At 37.3% G+C, this 20,745-nt stretch overlaps 1 protein-coding gene across 5 annotated transcripts in view; it reads left to right on the plus strand.

The window, feature by feature from the left end:
* Positions 1 to 20,745, plus strand: part of INPP4B (inositol polyphosphate-4-phosphatase type II B) — a 701,292-nt gene that overhangs the window by 255,715 nt on the left and 424,832 nt on the right. Inside the window, exon 1 of one of the 5 annotated variants that reach the window (XM_089911307.1) lies at positions 3,918 to 12,667. The exons of the other annotated variants lie outside the window; for them this stretch is intronic. The gene's annotated coding sequence lies outside the window, so the exon portion shown is untranslated. Of the gene's footprint in view, positions 1 to 3,917; positions 12,668 to 20,745 lie in introns of those variants that run through there. 5 annotated transcript variants of the gene reach the window in all.

Here is a 20,745-nt window from a genome sequence, read left to right on the forward strand (position 1 = left end):
GTCCGGAGCCTGTGCTCTGCAATGGGAGAGGCCACAACAGTGAGAGGCCTGCGTACCGGAAAAAAAAAAAAAAAAAAAAAAGAGGAGCTAAGAGAGTGTGGGAATAAAGAGTGTCCTGATGGGGGACAGCCTGTGCAAAGATCTTGGAACAGCTGGGAGCAGAGCTAGTCCAGGAAAGGACAGAGCCAAAGCAATGAGAGCAGAAGGGTCTCCCTGGCTGAAGAGGATGGAGAAGCTAATCACAGGCATCTGCAGGTCCCCAGTGGTTTTTCATTATCCTATGAACCTTTGGAAGCCTTTATAAGTTTTTAAGTCAAGGGAAAATATTATGTGATTTCAGTTTTGGAGAAGATCAGTCTAACTGCTCTGCAGAGAAGGATCAGAGCTGGGCAAGACTGACGCAGAGATCAGGTGGGAGAACATTGTTACCCCCAGGCTGCAGGTGACTCTAGCTTGGACCAGGATGGTGACGGTGGTGCCAGTGGAGACAAGTGGATGTATCTAATAGTAATTAGAAAATAAAATTAACACAGTGATAAATTGAAAATAGGAATTGGACATCTATAACACAGTTTTCTGATGTCTTTTCTCAGTGCAGCCTGACTCAGGATTTAATGTCTGACTGTGGAAACAAAAGTAAATTAAAACAAAAATATTACTTACTTAAAAGATTCTCATGTATTAAAAAGTAGATGAATAATATATGTGCTTAATAATTCTATTCAGCTTAATCAATGCTTTAATATCAATATTTTGAAAAGAAACTGAAAAACAGGGCTTTGTAGATGGCACTAGCAAATTGTGGCTCCTTTGTGGAGAAACAGTCCACCTCTGATTAGTGTCTTGGTTTATTTGGTAGAATGTTTACCTGTTAGCCTGAGACTGTGGAATTGACAGCAAATGTGACCTTCACACAGACTTGTTAAAAACTCTACTCAAGAGAAATTTTATTCTGTTCAGAGAAGGACAGGGCCATTTTACTCAAGTGTGGATTAGATAACAATAAATCACGTTGTAATAATGTTGAAAGTGACATCATCAGCTTGGACTCATAAAAGGGAAATTACTTCTCATAGACTACACAGATGTACAGAAGCAGCTACATATGCCAGACTTACCTAACACCATTCAAGGTTTTGATGCTAGGTGAGCATGTTTTGCTTGTATAAGATTCATCTTTCTTCTAACTAATATCCAAAGATTTCCCTAAGTCATGGAATTAATTTTCCAAGAAGACCTACCTATTCATTCTGGTACCAGAATCCTTCCTTCCTTCTTTCCTCCATCTCTCCCTCCCTTCTGGTTTTGAAGAGTAATCACTTTTCTTGGTAGTGATCCTTTCACATCCAAATCATCTAATCCATCAGTGTATCTATTGACTTTATTTTCAAATTCTATCTAGAATCCAGACAGTTCTCAGTACCTCCACCATTACAGTTCTAATCCAAATCAGCGTCATCTCCTTCCTATGTTATTTCAATGACTTCCTGACTACTCTTGAGGCTTTTAGCCTTGACCCTGGGGTTATATTCTCCCCACATTAGTCAGTGACCCCTTAAATATAACCCGTATTATAACGCTCCTATAAGTAAATGTCCCTGTGGCTGTCCATCTCAGAGCAAGGGCTATGTCCTTCTCACAGTCCTTGGGACACCTTATCTGCACTTTAGCTCTCTCTCTCTCTGACCTCATCTCCTCCTCTCCTTCTCCCCAGCCATACACTGGCCCCCCTGCTGTCTCTCAGACATTCCAAGCATCCTCCCACACAAAGGCCTCTTCAGTTGCTATTTTCAGTGCCTGAATGTTCTTCCAGATATCATGATTTCTTCCTTCCCTTTATTCATGGATCAACTCTATCAATTGTCTGATCAGAGAGGCCTTTGCTGACCACCTTATCTAAAACAGCACCTCTTACATCACTCTCGATTACTTTCTCCTGCCTTTTCTTTGTTGTGCATATCCTTCTCCTAACCTATATGTGCATATTTGTTTACTTGTTTATTCTATTTCTCCTTCCACTGGAATGTAAGCTCTCAGAGTTGGGACTGTGCCTTTTGTTCAGCTCAGTATCCCTAGCATTATAATAGTGCCTCATACCAGCAGGTGCTCAGTCATATTTGGTTTAAAGGATAAATATTGTTATAATCCATGTTTTCTACAAACTGGAAAAGGTAAAGAACTGATTATCTCGTCGAAACTGTGCAAGGAACACATTCCTGCTAACACTCTGTTTTTAGGACTTCTGATTTCCAGGACTCTAATAAAATACATTTGCATTATTTTAAGACACTAAATTTGTGGTAATTTGTTTCAATGGCCATAGGAAATTAGTGAGCCTCATGAGCTAAGATGCAACCTCATAATCCTTTTCAACTCAGTGCCCCTGCTGTCTATGGAGGGGAGTTGGCATATCTGGTGGCCATTAGTATTGTTTACTGCATATTTCTGGATTTCCTTTTAGGTATATGGCAGAATTGTGTGTCCCTGAATTAGGTGTGGCCATGTGGCTTTCTTAGGAAGATGACTAGCAAGTAGGAGTCGCATACGTAACTTCCAGGTAAACTTTATAAGCCTTTGCAAATTTTGCCATCCCCCTATTTTTCTTGTTATCGTGAGTGTAGAATCTTGATGTACTCTCTGTGAGCCTGGTTTCCTGAGGAAACCATGAGCACATTCCCTCAGCCTACACCAGTGGACTTGTAGTGTGAATAAGAAATAAATCATTTTGTTCAAGCTGCTGAGATTCTGGGATTACTGGTAAAAGAGCAAAATCTAGCCCAGTGGTTCTCAAATGTTTTGCTCTTAGGATCCTTCAGCACTCTTAAAATGTATTGAGGAACTCAGAAAACTTTTGTTTATGTGGGTTATATCTTTCAATATATATCATGCTGGGAATTAAAGAGACATTCTTAAATAATTCATTTAGAAGTAACAACGTAAATATTTTTAATGAAAAAAACTATTTTTCAAATAAAAATAATTTCATGAGATGAGATATGCCTTTATACGTATTTGTAAATACTTTCAGTGTTTGGCTTAATAGAAATTGGCTGGATTCTCATATCTGCTTCCACAGCGGTAAGACTGTTGCCATTTGTGGTTGTGGTTGAAGTACATGGAGAAGATCCAGCCTCACACAGTTACACAGTTGAAAATGAAGAAGTATGTTAACACCCTTTTCAGACAGCTGTGGATATTCTCCTTTTACACCACATTAGAACTCTGTAAGTAGTAGTTTCTTAAAGGTTGATTGCAAGGTAGAACTGAAACTGTATTAATGAACTGTTTATACTGTTCCGTGAACTTCATTGGTCTATCCTGCACTTTAAATGGTTACATCCATGATTCTTAAAAGCATCAATTGGTCATTTGAAAAACATTGGCTCCTTGAGTTTCACAGCTCTTTTGAATGTTAACACATTTCCGTACACAATATCAAACCCAACATTCTTTAATATTGCTGCCAAAATCTTTAGCAAAGGTTTTATATATATTGAGAAACTGGTAAGACACTGTTGCCAGATACAGGTTGTCCAAAATTCTAGCATTCATTTAAATATTTGAGTTCTATGCCATATTGAGTATCAACATTGTTTTCCTTGAATTGACAAAACTGACTTTGTTCATTTTCTAAAAATACTCAATTCTGCAAATATCTAAAAAAATACCCAATCCCGAATCATTAAAGTTTGCTTGTTAATGATTCTTCCAAGTAAAAATGGTCTGTAAAGAAAAGAGAAGCTAGTTCACCTTGCAGTGCAAAGTGTCACACAAGTGCTTTTCCCAGAGATGACCATTGTGGATGGCAGCTTCTGATTTAACTCTTGATGATCCCAGCCCCTGGGGGTTCATACTCTTGTGTAATTCCCTTCCCTCAAGTGTGGGATGGGCTAAGTAATTTGCTTATAACAAATAGAATATGGCAAAAGTGAGAAGGTGCCGCTTCTGTTTTTGGATCACAAAAGACTGTGATTTCCATCTTGCTGGGCTTTTCTCTCTCTGTTTCTTCTCCAGGGCTTGCCCTCATGGAGAGGGCAACCTGGCAAGGAACGGAGAGTGGCCTCCAGACAATAACCAGTAGGGAACCGAGGTCCTCAGTCCAAAATCCCTCAAGCAGCTGAATCCTCCCAACAACCATGAGTGAGGTTGGAAGTGGATCCCTCCGCAGTTAGAGCTTGAGATGCCCCAGGTGGCCCCAGTTGGCACCTTAATTGCAGCCTGGTAAGAAACCTGGGCCAGAGGACCCGGTGAAGCAGTGCATGAGTTCCTGACCCACAGAAACTAAGATAATACGTGTATATCATTTTAAGCTGCTAAATCTTAGGGTAATTTGTTACACAGCAGCAGGCAATGAATACAACTATCTATTTCATTACATAGTAGAAATGCTTTATTAATATCTTCAGTTTCTGTCATCTAGTATATTAAGGTTTGTACTTAAGTGCCAAGACTTAACAGAATTACAGTTTTTTACTACTTCATCAATGATTTTCTTAAGTAAAACTGACATTTTGGTGAATGGTGGTGCATGAAATGTGCACTAGTCCAGGTTGTTTTTACCCACCATTGTATTTGTACCTTCAGTGCAAATGCCAACCTAGCACAGACCAACACAATGAAAAAGACAAAAAATGAAAATGATAAATAATAGAGTGAGAATTGTTTTGACTCCACAAACTCTTGAAATGTTTCCTGGGACTTCTAGGGATCTGTGGATTATGCTTTCAGAACTTCTGATATAGACTATCCCTATTGTTACATCAGATGAATTGCTAATTACTATCCCTAGTCAATATTTTACAGCATAGTAACGTTGCCCAGAAGAAAGGCAAAGAACAGTTCTCTTCATTTAAATAAGAAAAGTGGTTTTCATTAAGGTTTTCTTTTGGGGGGATGTGGGCCTCTCACTGTCGTGGCCTCTCCCATTGCGGAGCACAGCCTCTGGACGTGTAGGCTCGTCGGCCATGGCTCATGGGCCCAGCCGCTCCGCGGCATGTGGGATCTTCCCGGACCGGGGCACGAACCCGTGTCTCCTGCCTCGGCAGGCGGACTCTCAACCACTGCGCCACTAGGGAAGCCCCAAGTTTTGAAATCCTCATGGAGTATATGCACATGGTTGCCTCTGCCTATCAATTCAGGGCTGCTGAAACATTGCCTCACTTCATTGTTCACTATCCTAGTCCCAGATTATACCATAACATAACATAACAAGAAAACAGTTTTGACTCTCACTGTTTCTTGCTGCTGTTGATATTGTTATCTTATTTCTTAACTATCAAGAAAGCCATTGTCCATATGTTTTTGTGTGTTCATTTGTGGGTGTGTGTGTTTGTTTTTGCTTTTGTGTGAATTCTATAAATAGAAATCTGGTACAAGTTTGAATAAGATTTACAAATATTTCCACGTACATATTTCATTTGTGTCATTATTACTAACATTGGTACTGTAATGAATAATAATACTTATTTCCTTATGATAGGGAATTTAGGAAATACATGGGCAATTTAGGAAACACAGTATTAATGGGCAATTTCAACCCTATAACTTGCTTTCAGAATTCTAGTTGTGGTTCTAGATAAACACCCAAGTAATTAATTTTATTGTGAAGAAAGGCACATCATAAAGGAAGCAGTATTCCGCTATCCAAAATACTGAAAAATGTAGGTTAATTTTATTTTTCAGGGTAGGTTAATTTTGCTTCTGTTGTTAAATGTGCTATATAGAGTGTTAATAAAATATATTTTTATTGGTCTGGGTTTTACATACTATCCCATATGTTTTATAGATTTTAAGTTCACATGTTATGTTTGCATGCAATATACAAATTATAAAGTAAAAGGAAAAACACATAAAGAAACACACAGGAATTACCTTGTATTTATAAATAATAGGAGTGACATGTTTCAAGTCCCTGAAGATTGATTTCGTTTTACTAAATGTGGATTCCCAGATATTACAAGCCAGTCAGCACTAGTTTAAAATGCAGGTGATATTCCCAGGTGCGTCCTGCTCCAGAGAATGCCACGGTAGATTTACCTGTCTCAAAGGTCTACACAGGTGATCCTTGTCACCACGGTTGAGCTGATCCTTGCAGCTGGAATTGACACATTTTATGGCCAAAATTAATACACTGGTCAGGTCTCTGATAAGCTATTGTAATGAGACCTCTTATTATTTATTACCTCTGTCTCTATCAAAGAGTCAATAAAACTCCCTGAAAGACACATGGAGAAATCTGAAAATTGGTAAATGTTTTCTGTGGCTGGCTACTACTCACCTCTTTTTTCACACTTACACCTATTGGATTCAAGATGAAATTCGTTTTGAAAATAAAAGTGCTCTTCAATAGTATAGACCCAGCATGTTCTTTGCAGGCTTCTGTGTTTTGGGGGCCAGAGAAGGGTCACTAGATATACATATATTGATAACTGTTTTATATTTAATGGCCAGGGATTCCTACTATTAAAAGCCGTGTTCTAGGCTATTACTGTCTTCATTTATTATATATAAAGCTCTGTAATGTACATGGTATTTAATGTTAGATGAAACTGTGCCAGACACATTGCATCCTCCAAGCCGAAAGCAGGAGAAGAGCACTGCAGGAGGGAGACTGGGGGCAGGATGGAGAGTGATTAAGGGTTGCACACTTGACATGGCTTTGCCGAGTAGGTGGACTGCAAGGAGAACTTGAAAGCTGAGAAATGATTCTGAGATCGGGAAGCCATTAAGTAAAAACCAAACCAATAACTGGAAGCAAGCAAAGGCATCAGGAAAGGAGAATTTCAGCCTTTTAAGTAAGAAATCTACATCTTCACTTCTGACATTTCCTTGGACACCTTGTTCACCTGGTTTCTCAGCATCACCTCTGGCTCATCAGGTTCTAAACCAGTGGGTCTCAAACTTGAGTGAGCATCAGAATCACCTGAGGGGTGGAGGGGATTGTTAAAATGCGGGTTACTGGGCCACGTGTCAGTCAGCGTGGCTGAATCAGTAGGTCTGGGGTCTTGAATTTGCATCTCTCATAAATTCTCAGAACTACTGCTGCTGCTGGAACCACACTTTGAGAACCTCTGTCCTAAACTAGTATCTTCAATTCCTCTTATATCTTTCCCTCCAAGCCTCAGCTTAGAGTCATGTCCGAATCTCACCTTTATAGTCAGACAATACCCCAGTTCTATCTTTCCTGTCCTAGGAATTTCTTTCGGATTTGTTTACCTTTTCCGTCTTATAGCTACTAACCTAATCAGATACTTCTACCACTCCTACTATTACTAGCAACTACAGAACTACAATTACTACTGTTAACTTCTTTGAATACCTACTATATTCAAGAAAATATGCTAACCACTTGTAAATATATTATCTCATTAAATAATACTATTAGATAATTTGTATTATCCCCATTCGCAAGTGAAGAAATTCCTTTGCAGAAAGATTAACTTGTAGTGTTACAGAAGGGATAAAAATGAACATCTGTCTGACACCAAAACCTTTATGTCCATCCAGTATTCGGCCCTTACCTGAAGACTACTTCCTTCATGCGGTGCCTTGTGTATAATTGTCAGTGTGGTAGTGAATCGTCTCCCTTCTCTCAACTACTAATGATCCCGTCTGTGTTACAAAGACTTCGAATATGATGAGGTGGCATCAAAAATCAGTACGGAAGAGAACGATTTATCAAGAGATGTCACTGGGACAATTAAATGCCTGTATGACACAACACACAAATAAATAGCCATGGAACACAATCCTCAATGAGAAAAACAAAACTGAAAATTTTGGAAGAAAACATGACATCAAAGTACAAACTTTATAAAATTGATAAGCATAAAAACTTGTCAAAATACAACCAAAGAAATAATAAACAAAATGAAAATCAGGGAACTTATTCATGGTGAATTTGAACAATGAAGTATTAGTTTAGGAAATATATAATCAACTCTGTCAAATCTTCCCACTTCACAAAAGAGGAAAGACAGATGGCCAAGGTCGTTATGAAAATATGTTCAGATTTCAAAAATAGTAAGGGAAATTAACATTGTATATCAGCACATTGTAAGTTCATACACATCAGATTAATATAAAGTAATGTCTGAATGTCTGCCGATGAGTCCCTGGGAATTCCTGCAGTGCATTGGTTGGTGTGTAACTTAGTTCATTTACTTTGGAGAGAAGTTTGAAACATTGACTAAAGTTAATAATGTAGGTACCTATGACTTATTAATTCTATTTCTAGGCATATCCTCTAGAACATCTCTTCAACAGAAACACAAAGATATATGTACAAGAATGTTCACCACAATGTTGGTTATGCTAGGAAAACATTGGGAACAAGCCACATGTCCTTAATAGGTTATTGGATAATTAATTTTTGTGGTCTATACAAAGAACAAAATTCCTCGGTTAAAATATACGAGGTTAACCTATCATGGATCTGTCTCATAAACATAACATCAAATAAAATTAGTACCTCACAGCATGTACAAAAATGATACTATTTTTGTAAATTTAAAACATACAGAAATCCTATGTATTACTCATGGATACAAACATCTGAGTTAAAGTAAATATATGGACAAGAATATCCACCAATTTCAGGATGATGGTAACCTATGGGGAAGGAAGGAGGAAAAGAGGGATGGGGGTGGCCTTAACTGCATAAGTAACCTTTTATTATTATTTAGATTAAAAAATCTGAACCAAATATAGCAAAATACTAATGCTTGTTAAATTAATGAGGCAAATACTTGTGTTTTTTTGTCTTCAGTTATGAAATTTTCATAATCAAAAGAACATTTTAACAAAGGCATCTATGGTTGAAAATTTTTTGAATATTCTGGTTTAATCAAAGTACAATCATTTTATTTGCTGCAAAACTTTTCAGTCATTAATATGCTAATAGACATTGTGAATTGCCAACACGGTAATGTTTTATGAAATATTTCCCAAATGTATTTGACCATGGAAGCCTTTTTTTTTTAAAAAAAAAGTAAGACATCATTAACATCTCATGGATCTTTTGGGAAACACTGTTACATATCATAGCACTTGATTTTTCCTAATTGTTTCAGGTAATTTAACTTGATTTCTATGGTTATATTTCCATCTCCTTAATGTCAGAGCCTAAGTCTTATTCCTTTTAGCTAGGCATAAAATGGACATACAAGTAATACTTTGATAGCTTGTTTGATTTTTCTGAGAGATTATTGTGCAGGTCATTATACTCAATGTAGGTTTTGGAGGGGAGGAAATAGTTAAAGTATTCCTTGCATACAATTTTACATGGAAATAAAAACAAAACTCAAGAACACAAAGATCAACATAAAGATAACAGTACTTTTCAAACAAATGGAGAATATTGATCCCAAAACATTGCCAGAATTGATTTCTGAACACTTTTCTTCCTTTATTTTTTATCTCATTTAACAGATATTATAAAATTAAATGAAGAGAAATGATAGCTTTGAATATATAAAAAATAGATACAATCCAATGCATAGGAATTTTCAGAATTGAATCATCAATGATTTCTCAGGGTAAAATAACTCAATCCTTTTGAATTTATATTGAGCATAAATCCACTCACAATTTTATTAAATAATTAATTCATTTAAAGATTTGTAAATACTAGGTATGTCTTAAATTCCTTGATTCACAAGGATATAATTTTAACACAACAATAAATAAAATTGATTAAGCACAAATTCATTGACTAATACTTCTGTCCCTCACAAGAGAGTAAACCTCTCTTTCGAAGCTTTGAAGCTAGGCATTGACTTCTCCTCTCTAGCTATGAAAGTCTTAGATGGCATCTTTTCCCCATAGAAGGCTGTTTGCCTCCATTGAAAATCTGTTATTTTCTGTAGCCACCTTCATTAATTATTTCAACTAGATCTTCTGGGTAACCTGCTGCAGCTTCTACATCAGCATTTGCTGCTTCACTTTGCACTTGGATGTTATGGAGATGGCTTCTTTCCTTAAACCTCACGAACCAACCTCTGCTGGCTTCAAACTTTTCTTCTGCAGCTTCCTCACCTCTCTCAGCCTTCAAAAACTGAAGAGAGTTAGGGACTTGCAATGGATTAGGCTTTGGCTTAAGGGAATGTTGTGACTGGTTTGATTTTTTTATCCAGATAACTAAAACTTTCTTCATATCGGCAATAAAGCTGTTTTGCTTTCTTATCACTGTGTGTTCACCAGAGTAGCACTTTTAATTTCCTTCAAGAACTTTTCCTTTGCACTTATAACTTGGCAAATTATAATTTGGTGCAACAGGCTTACCTTTCAGCCTATCTTGGCTTTCAGTATGCCTTTCCCACTAAGCTTAATCATTTCTAGCTTATGATTCAAAGTGAAAGGTGTGTGACTCTTTCACTTAGACACTTAAAGGCCATTGTAAGATTATTAATTGGCCTAATTTCAATATTTTTTGTGTCTGAAGGAATAGGGAGGCACCAAGAAAGAGAGCGAGAGAGATAAATGTGTATTTCTGAGTGTTTCATCTACCCAACTGGGGGAATGGCCAGCCAGTAGAATAGTCAGAACATACACACTTACTGATTAAATTCACTGTCTTATCGGGCGTGGTTTGTAGTGCCCCCAAATAATTATAACAGTAACATCAAAGATCACTGATCACAGAGCACCATAACAGTTATAATCATAATGAAAAAGTTTGAAATATTGCGAGAATTACCAAAATGTGACACAGAGACATGAAGTGAACAAATGCTGTTGTAAAAATGGCGCTGACGGACTTGCTCGTTGCAGGGTTGCCCCAAGCATGCAATTTGTAAAAAATGCAATAAAGCACAGTAAAATGAGGTATGCCTGTAGATACGTAAGATCTAGTACAAAGGAGTTAAAACTCACTGGAGTGTTTCAGAAAAGCATTTTGTAATTCTTATTCCATAACCATTACCCTTTATACCATTTTCTAGTTGGCAAAATTCTGCTGCTATTGTTTGAAGATAAAACATTGAATCTCATTCTTTTAGAATTTTTCCTTTTGGTATAATTCTTACAGCTTTAAAAGATTATTTTATGGACTGGTATAAAAGAAAATTTCTGCCCTTTGCAGAAACTAAATTTGTGTACAGTAAAACCTCATTTGAAGTACAATTCGGTATTAATATTATTTAGTTTGATTTAGAATTCTGATTTTCTTAAGAGAAATTCATATCAATACTACCAAAGTAATCTGTGTTTTCAGGTCTAATACTATATTGGAATCTAATACTGAGAACCGTTTTTAAGTGGTTTTACTAAAAAATTCTACAGGTACCCAAAAGTTTTTAGAGATGGATTTTTCATCCTTTTTGTTGTTTCAGTCTTGGAAATATAGTGATATAAACAGTAAATGTGTATCTTCTCTAATTTTATTACATTTTAATATTGATCCGAAATGTTAATGATAAACTGATTTTATATGAAGGCAAGTGGGGAAGAGTGATGTATTGTCTGCTTTGGGTGCTTCTGGTAATATTAATTCTTTAGCACTCTTTGTATAATGTAATCATGACTCATAGCAAAGTTACAGTTAATAATTGTTTGAAATTTCTCTGCAGCTGAAGAAACTCATACTTAGTTTACATGCACTGCTAGACCTTCCCAGTATTTCAGCAAGATGTTCCTCCTAACTGTGTAACTCATTTGTTTCACTATCAGCTCAGATAATATGACTCAGTTCCTGCAGTTAACAGGAGTTAATGGCAGGACATTAACTCACTACTTATAACTGTCTGGGTGTTAAAATGATATCACCAGTATTCCACTTATGCTGCTATAAAACAATGAAATAATCAACCATGTTATAAATAGGGTTATATACATTATGAAGATCAAACATGTGGTATTTATTTTTGTAAACAATTTCTTGGATGAGGACACTTTTTCACATAGACCTTCATTATTTGTACAGGTGTAACTATGGACATGTATATCTTGGAGCATTAATTCTTTAAAATTGTGTCATCATCAAAGTGTCCACACCCTCCTGTTGCTCTGAGACATTTTGCCATACTCTTGAATAAAGGGCTTGCTTGAAAAAAATGGGTGTATGTATGTCAGGGTTGGGAGAAAGAATATATATACAGTCAAGGTAAACCTTGTATAGAATAGAAAATCAGAATAAATAGTATTTTAGTTATATATTTCTATAAAGTAAATTACCCTTCCACCCCCCAAAATCTTTGTGGCTTATACCAGCAAACATTTATTATCTCACACAGTTCCCATGGATCTAGAATTTAGGAGCAGCTTAGCTGAGTGATTCTGGCTTGGGATCTCATGGGGTTACAGTCAAGATGTCAGTTGGGGTTACATTCATTCAGCTTGAGTGGTGTTTAAAGATCTGCTTCTAAGACGGCTTAATCACAGGACTGGCAGCTGGTGCTGGCTCTTGGTAGGGCGTCTTAGTTCCTCATCATGTGGTCTATTCCATTAAGCTTCTCAAGTGTCCTCTTCACATTGCAAATGATTTCTCCTAGAGTGAGTGATACCAATAGCTTTATGAACTAACCTTGAAAATCACACACTATCATTTCAGAATATCTTATTGGATACAGAGGTCAGCCCTGATCAGTGTGGGAGAGAACTCTGTGAGTGTGTGAATACCAGAAGGTGATGAGCATTGGAGAGCACCTTAGAGGCTGGCTAGCTACTACAGGTAGGGAGGAAAAGAAAGAGCATCTGTAATTTGAAAGAAACACTATATCTTGACTTCGTTTCAGGACAGTGAGGCTCTCAATCACTTAAAATAATTTCTGACTGATTTCTTCAAGGCAAAGTAGCACAAAGTTTTTTGATATTACCGTTTATACGTAACACTTTTGTTAATGCCAGTGACTCTGCGAGTCAGGTCATACAGATAATTTTCATTTTATAGTGTAGGAACTCTGGCACATCAAGAAGGTGGCAGAGTTATAATTAGAGAAGTAAGGTCTACAATTCCTGTCTTTTAACTTTGGGTCATGATCGTGGCTTCCTGCCAGGCCAGAAGTACCCTGAGAGAGTCCCCAAATGCTTATTGCTGAAATCTGTCAGTGTATTATGCGTCCATCTCTAGCCATTTTTCTATGACACTGTAATTCAGAGATGTCAGTTTGTTGTATATATCCCACTGGTAGTTGTACATATGCTCATAGATTTTAAGACTGTTGTGACACCTTCTGATGATGAACTAAAGACAGCGAGTGCTTTACCTCTACAAGCATATAACTTTGCAAACATCAAAAAATGGTAAAAAGAAGTGCATCCTTCTAACCAAGACTAGCTATAAACCTCGACTTTCAACATGGAAACCAGGATAGAACAGTGAAGAGTTATCAGCGCTGTTAAGGTGGATTAGGAGAGAGGAGTGGGTGGGGAACCTTTTTTTTTTTTTTTGAATTATGGCCCAGGGTGTTGTTCTTACATCCTTTTCAATGGAAACAACCTCTACTGTCACCACAGGGTGAACTGTTAAATTAAATGACAAGATCAACTTGAGATGTTTTGAAGAAGAGATGTTAAGGTCCATTCAGATACTCACTGTCTTTGAGGCCAAGACATTTTTATAAACATGCATTGTTTCTGATGGATGGCTAATTAGATTGAAAGAAAAACAAGGATGCACCTGGTATCTTTCTGCACCATGAGATCACATTTCCTGGTATATTACTACCTGGTTCCAAGAAGCCAACTGTCTAGTGTTATTAGCTGCATAGATCAGATACTTTTGTATTTAATTAGGCTAAGTGTCTGATGTATGACACCTGAATCATAAGGTCAGTAAGGTCATTCAACTCAAAGAGACCAACGCCCAACGTGAATAGTCTGTTACTGACACTCAGGATGATTTGATAGACCCAGTGACTATTGTTAGAATAAAAATGCTGTTCTACGGTATATAGCATTGCTTTGCATGTGTAAATTTTTTATATAAATCTATTTCTACCATTGTGTTTTTTCTTGAATTAGTTTTGTTCATTGCCATATTAGATTTTTGAGATTTATCCATGTTTAATCTTGTAATTCTAGTTCTTTCATTTTAACTCCTGTACAAAATACAAATGACAAGGCAAAATAAATGTAGACACAATAGAAATGAAACTATAAACTTTCAAAGTACCAATAAACATGAAAATCTTAAAAAAAAATGCTGTTCTATTTGTAGACCTCAGTGGCCTCTTACAAAAACCAAGAAAATTGAAAAATAATTTTCATATAGGCTTGTAATAGGAGGAATGGAGGTTTTTTTTGGACAGCTGTAGAATTTATGTCCTGGGCCTGTTGTGCAGAGGGTGGAAGGTGGGGATAGTGAGGGTTATGCTGCATTTTGGGGGGTCCAGTCATATGTAAACTAGCTGGAGAATGGAATTCTCTGCTCAGATTCCTGGAATGGTGATTTGAGGAAAGTTTAATAAAGGACCATTTACAAAGATGTGGTCAGGGTTTAGGGAAAATAAAGGAACATGGTTCCGCGCTATGGCAATTTTAGCAGTAGGCCTTTAGGGGCAGAGGGAGGGAAAGGTAGGGAATCCAGAGTGAAGTAAGTCATTTGACAGGAACTGTGGTGTCAACAGAGGGATACAGCAGACCAGTAGTGACCTGACTGAGGGACCCAGGAAAATAAATACACTGACCTTGCTCTCCCGTTGACCCCTAATCTCTAGCTAGTGCCAGACCTGACTGGAAACCCATTGATGCTGTTCGTACAGGCCAGACTCTAGAGCATAGAGCAAGACAGAAAGGTGTTGGGGGTGGAACCGGAGGCACCAAAGGAAGATATCAAGCACAAGGGCATGCCTGTAATTGGCAGAAATCAGAACAAAATATATACTCTTATTCCTGACTGCACTGAAACTAAACCACTAAAACATCATGTGGTCATCTCTAGAGCCTGATTGCCTGGGTTTGAATCCTAGCTCCAACAGTAACTTTCTGGACTTCCTCTGTCAAAGAGCTAGTCATGGTTCTGAGCCCATCAGGTTGTTGTGAGGGATAAATAATGTATGCAGTACACTTTGACCAGTGCCTGACACAGAGTAAGTATGATATGTCTTTGCTACTATTATTTACTTGAATCCCATGTAGTATTGTGTAGTTGCGTTGCTCTTTTTTAGGACAAATAATGTGCATTGAGTTAAGCTGGATTCCTGTTGTTATTATTTTCAATATTCCTTGGTGTTTGGCTGTAACCTGGGATTAAACATGCAGGTTGCAGTAATTGAACGTAGATCCTTAGGAACCCCACTTCCAACCAAAGGAGGCAGGGAACATTTCCCTTGATGTCCTTGTGAGAACTGGGAACTGTGGTGAATTTCTTTCCTGCAGATAATGAATGACTGGACTGACCCCTTGTGAATTAAATTTGTGATGGAAAAGTTCAGTCAACTGTTCCTGCTTCCCCCAATAAATGAATCCCATTAGGAATTCCTTTAAAAAGCATTTTCAATGTGCTTACTGCACAGCATGCTAGAGATGAAAATGAATATTTGACTTGGAACCGTGCCTTTTCTTGAGATTTATTATCGAATTAAGCAATTTCCCAATAAAACAGGCATTTAAATTTTCTCGGGAAACAAGAAACAGCAGTGATAATATTAAAAACTAGCATTTGTAAGTCACACTACAGTTTACAAAGGGCCTTCACATTTACCGGCTCCGTGGTTTTCTAGCTTTGTTTTAGCCGTGGAACCCTTTGAACATCATGCAATCTCGAGCACGTGAAAATGGAGCTTTCTGGGCAACCCCCTTTCCCCCACTCTGAGATAACATCCATAGTGGAGGACAGTGTGAAATCTACTTTATTAGTCTCTTTATGGATTCCCTCCCTTGGGTACAGGGCTCAGTCATCCCACTGCATTTTGGGGTTCTATTCTAAATGCAGAGTGCTGGACCTCAAGACAGTCTTCCCTGACAGTGTGGAGGGAGCCACTTAATGAGGGCTTTGAGAACAGACGGAGACACTGACGAGCATCAAGTGGACCCTTCGCATCTCATTTTTATGCCCCATCGTGACTGTGTCTGAAACTTATCGTAATGTCTATGACCAAGCGTTAGTGGAGTTTGGGATTTCAAGCTCCCCCAATCCCACCTTATATAATTCATCCAAGTGAAAATGGGTAGATAGCCCTTCTTAGTCAGCAGACCCCATGCAGTCTCCTAAGCTATAAAGTTTCAAGATGCCAGAGTAATATGGCATAACTAATTCTTGTTTTTACTCCCATGTAGTAAGATCTTTACCCATACAATATTTAAAATAATCTCAAGGGGTGTGTGTGTGTGTGTGTGTGTGTGTGTGTGCGCGCGCGCACACATTTTTGCTGTTTCTCTCTCTCTCTACCTACCCTACCTATTTATTAAAGGCTTGTGTGTCAGCCTCTGAGTTCTCTGTACCATTTCTTTTATTTCATTTTTAATTAAAAAAATATATTTATTTATTTGCTTGCACCAGGTCTTAGTTGTGGCAGACGGGCTCCTTAGTTGTGGCTCTTGGGCTCCTCAGTTGCAGTTCCACAGCTCCTTAGTTGTGGCATGCGAACTCTTAGTTGTAGCATGTATGTGGGAACTAGTTCCCTGACCAGGGATCGAAACTGGGCCCCCTGTATTGGGAGCGCAGAGTCTTATCCACTGCGCCCCCAGGGAAGTCCCTGTACCATTTCTTTTAAAACTCACATTATTATGATTGTGATAAGGAAACTGTGGCTGGCTTAAGTAGTTTAGGTCATGTCTTAGAATCCGCCTGTAGCCCATGGTCTTAACTGCCATACTAAATCATTTGTACAAGCTTGACACAGTTCAGCTCCAAAATTGACAAGAATGACACTAACATAAAGTTGAAATACCAAGAATCATGGTAAATTTATGGTAAAAAGAAAGGATAGCACACATTTTAATCAGATTATTATAAATTCTAACTACATCTTTGGTTAGAAGTTTAGGGAAGAATTTGGTCATGTCTATTCTCTTGTGATTGGTGAGCTATGTGACCAAGGAATTGGCCTCGAAGTGCCTTCTGGGGAAAGGATAAAGGAAGATTGAGATCCTGCTTAGGAGAAACCATATGAGAGCTGGCAAGGAAGGGACACTTTCCAGGCTTGCTCATTCTTTGCCTGTACCTTCATGAAGATCTATTCCAGGCAATGAAGAATTTCCAGGAAGGTAGCATTATTCCACTCCTCTTACATTTTCATATGCTTGAGAGTTTCACTTGGCTGATTCATGCTTATCATTCAAATCTCAGATCAAACATTGTCTACTTGGAGATGGATATTTTCCCATGCACCTCCCCTTGCTAACCAGCCTCATCTCCAGAGTCACAATCCCATGACTATTAAAAATTACTGCCTAAAATTATCTCTTTCATTTTTGAATAAAATTATTTTTCCTTGCCTACTTCTCCCAGCTAGAATATAAACTCCACAGAACAAGAATCTTGTCTTTGGCCCCTTCTGTATCTTCAGAATCTAGACCAGTACCTGGTACAAGAAGGCAGTGTATAAATATTTGCTCATTAAATTAATATTCTGAAGTTCTTGAAGTACTCTGTAATATGAAGAATTTCAGCCATATACCATTTCAAATCAGGTTTATAGAGTTATTAATGAGAATTTAAAATTCTTAAAATATGAATAAAATTAAAGAGCTGCATACATATTTAAATTCAGTGTGACTTTGTAAAAGCTTGATAGAGAAAAGCTTATAAAGATGTCAGATATTACACGTGGTTGCTATAGTGGCAGATTATGAGTAATTTTCTTGTATTTATGTAACAGTATAATGAGCACAAAAATTTTAAAAGGAAATATACAATAATAAAGGACTGAAAAAATCTAAGTAGATCAACAATAATTTTCCAATTATTGTTTCCAATGCCATAGTTTTACTTTCAGACATATTTTCCAGTTACATATTGAGACCCAGCCTAGAGAGTTGTGACAATAACGATGATGGTGATGATGGTTATGACGGTGATGAGGCATTAAGAAAGCAAGAAGGGAACAGAAAATTTGGGGGAAGTGAAGATATGAGAATCATTTACCATTTTTTTGTTTTTGCATAAACCTGTGCAAGCTCGACTAGTAATGTTCATATTATCAGTCTTTTCTTGATCTTTTAGAAGGTGGAGTATAGGGAAAGGCATAGAATGTCAACCAAGATGATCTGAAACTGTGTTATATGGACAAATGGCAAGTCATTTGTGACTTGATTTATTACTGAAGTTTAATAGTATCTTGAGTTCACAGTGGGTATACAGATGGCATCACAATCTTTGGCCTGACTTACAAGCCAGCCAGCTGGACTCTATGTCAATGGGGGCAGGAGATGTGTCTTTTCAGACACCTTGTATCCCCAGGGCTTAGTGTGGTGCCAGGTACCTAAAAGGTCCTCAACTGTTTTTTTAGTAAGTCAATATACAAGCTATGGTATTTTTAAAATAATGTTAAATACATGGAACCAAGCATTATTTCTTCTGTTATATTATGATATTCTTATGCCAAAGTTCATATTACTGTTCTGTTTTTGAGGAAAAAGTTGCCTAACCGGTGACTGAATCTTCTATTTCACCTGGAGTCAATTGAATGGGTTAGGGTCTTATAAATGGCTATGTCATATCAAGTTGCATCAACTTGAATGTACACATATGGAAATGATCTCAATGTTTTGCTAGAGTATTATAAAAAAAAGTACAAAAATTTAAAAATCTATTTCAGTAGTGGCTTTAAACCTCATTCTAAATATTATAGGTAGGGGATGGAAAGGTAATTCTTTAATTTTATTTCCAGTTATGAAAATATATCCAAATATTCCTTTTAAATCTATGCTATAGTGGCAATTGTTATAAACTTTCCATTTTTTAAAAGCATTTGTTCTCAACTTGAGCTGCATATTGATATCACCTGGGGAAGCATTAAAAAAAAATACTGTTGCCTGGTTCCCAGCCTATACATTCTGATTTAATTGATCTGGGGGCAGAATTGGCATTCAAGTTTTTAATATGCAACCAAGGTTGAGATCCACTGATTAAATTGTTAACAACTTTATCTACTTAGACTATGGTATTGTTTTCCAGTCAAACTAACAAACTGACTCTTGTTAGCTCAGAATCTATAGCTGGTACTAAGTGGTCCACAGAAAAGCTCCTTCCAAACAATGTCTATAGAGTATTTCTAGATGATAAAAAGTTTTCCCTTTTATATGGACTGTCACACAGATAATTTGCTTTCGTGTTAGGGTTATTGTAAAGGGTGATTCTATGGATTCCCGCTCTTAATAATTCTTTTTTTTTTAAAGTTCTTTTTAGCATTTTGTCCTGATCTGTACCTCATTGAGGTTACCCTTAATGTTCCCCTTTTTAGAAGTACATTAGAGAGAACTAGTACTTTGAAGATTGTATTCTTTGACTCAAATTTTAGGATAAAATTGAAAAATGAACTTATGAGTTAGAGTAGGAATAGCATATTGAACTAACCAAAATGTACCCTCTGGAGCTCATAAAGAGTGAAGAAATTTGAAATTTTTAATACAGCTCTGCTTTATATAGGAATAGAAAATGAAATAAGATCTGTCTCATTTCCCAGGATCTCAGAAACCCAAGTCATGTTCAATTTGGAACTGACAAGTCTATCTGAAGGAATAATTAGTTTAGAAAATTTGGGGGGGAAGATATCCATTGTTTTCAATTTTAAGTTTCCTTTAGTTTGATGGCTTAAAAACATTCTTTAGATATTGATTTAGTAGTGAATTATTGAGTGGAGACTTAAGGGATTTCATGCTTTCACTGCTCATAGACTAATGCATTTTTAAATTTAAAATATAGCTCTTGGGCTTCCCTGGTGGCACAGTGGTTGAGAGTCCGCCTGCCGATGCAGGGGACACGGGTTCATGCCCTGGTCCGGGAAGATCCCACATGCCGCGGAGCGGCTGGTCCCGTGAGCCATGGCCTCTGGGCCTGCGTGTAAAAAAAAAGTTCTTGAGGAAACTCAGATAATCTTTTACCATATTGCCAAGAAAGCACAAGACACATGTAAATAATAGAAGCTCTAAACGTGGGATAAATAAAAATAAGGCATAATATCGAAGGTCTGTTACTCAATGTGGAGTTGGTGAGAATTTACTAGAGTCTAACATTACAAAATAGGCCCAACTCATTTACATCTGAAGTACATAGAATCACTTTAAGTTAGTTTGTCCTTATGCAGGTTTTCTAGCTGCGAGCAAAAGGGGAGGAGGGAAGGTGTTTAATTTTTTTATTGTGTGCTTGCCAAATAAAATGAGATCAACATGTGAATTAAGTATGTGTTTGTTCTTTATTATTGCTATAATAACTGCTTTTTGAGTAAGTGAAATAGAAATCAGGTAACCTATTTAAGTTAACTAAGAGAGCATTTGCAAACTTAGTAATTCTTCTAAGGGGGCCATGGGCTAATGAAGAGCCGTTCTTTGGTCAGTGAGCTAGTGATAGGTGTGGCAATCTATACTGGATTAATCATGGTTGTTGTGTACCCAAACTGATTGAGACGGACCTCTAAAGGAGATAACGGCAGAGTGGCAGTTCATTAGCCTTTATAGACTAATTAAACATCTGATTAGATCCTTACTAGGAAATACCTTGATGTGATTATGAGTCCAGAGTGACTCCATGAGCCCACAAATTGGATTATCTGGATCTTAAATTCTCATAAAAAAATAATGGGGTTTGAAGAGTTAGCTTGGTCTCAAAGTACTTCTCAGTGAGATCCTTTTCCAGAGCTGCAGTTG

This window comes from Delphinapterus leucas, chromosome 5 (assembly GCF_059928025.1).
Source record: "Delphinapterus leucas isolate spDelLeu-1000000601 "Yukka" chromosome 5, BTC_Dleu_Yukka2, whole genome shotgun sequence".
Taxonomy (NCBI): Eukaryota; Metazoa; Chordata; class Mammalia; order Artiodactyla; family Monodontidae; genus Delphinapterus; species Delphinapterus leucas.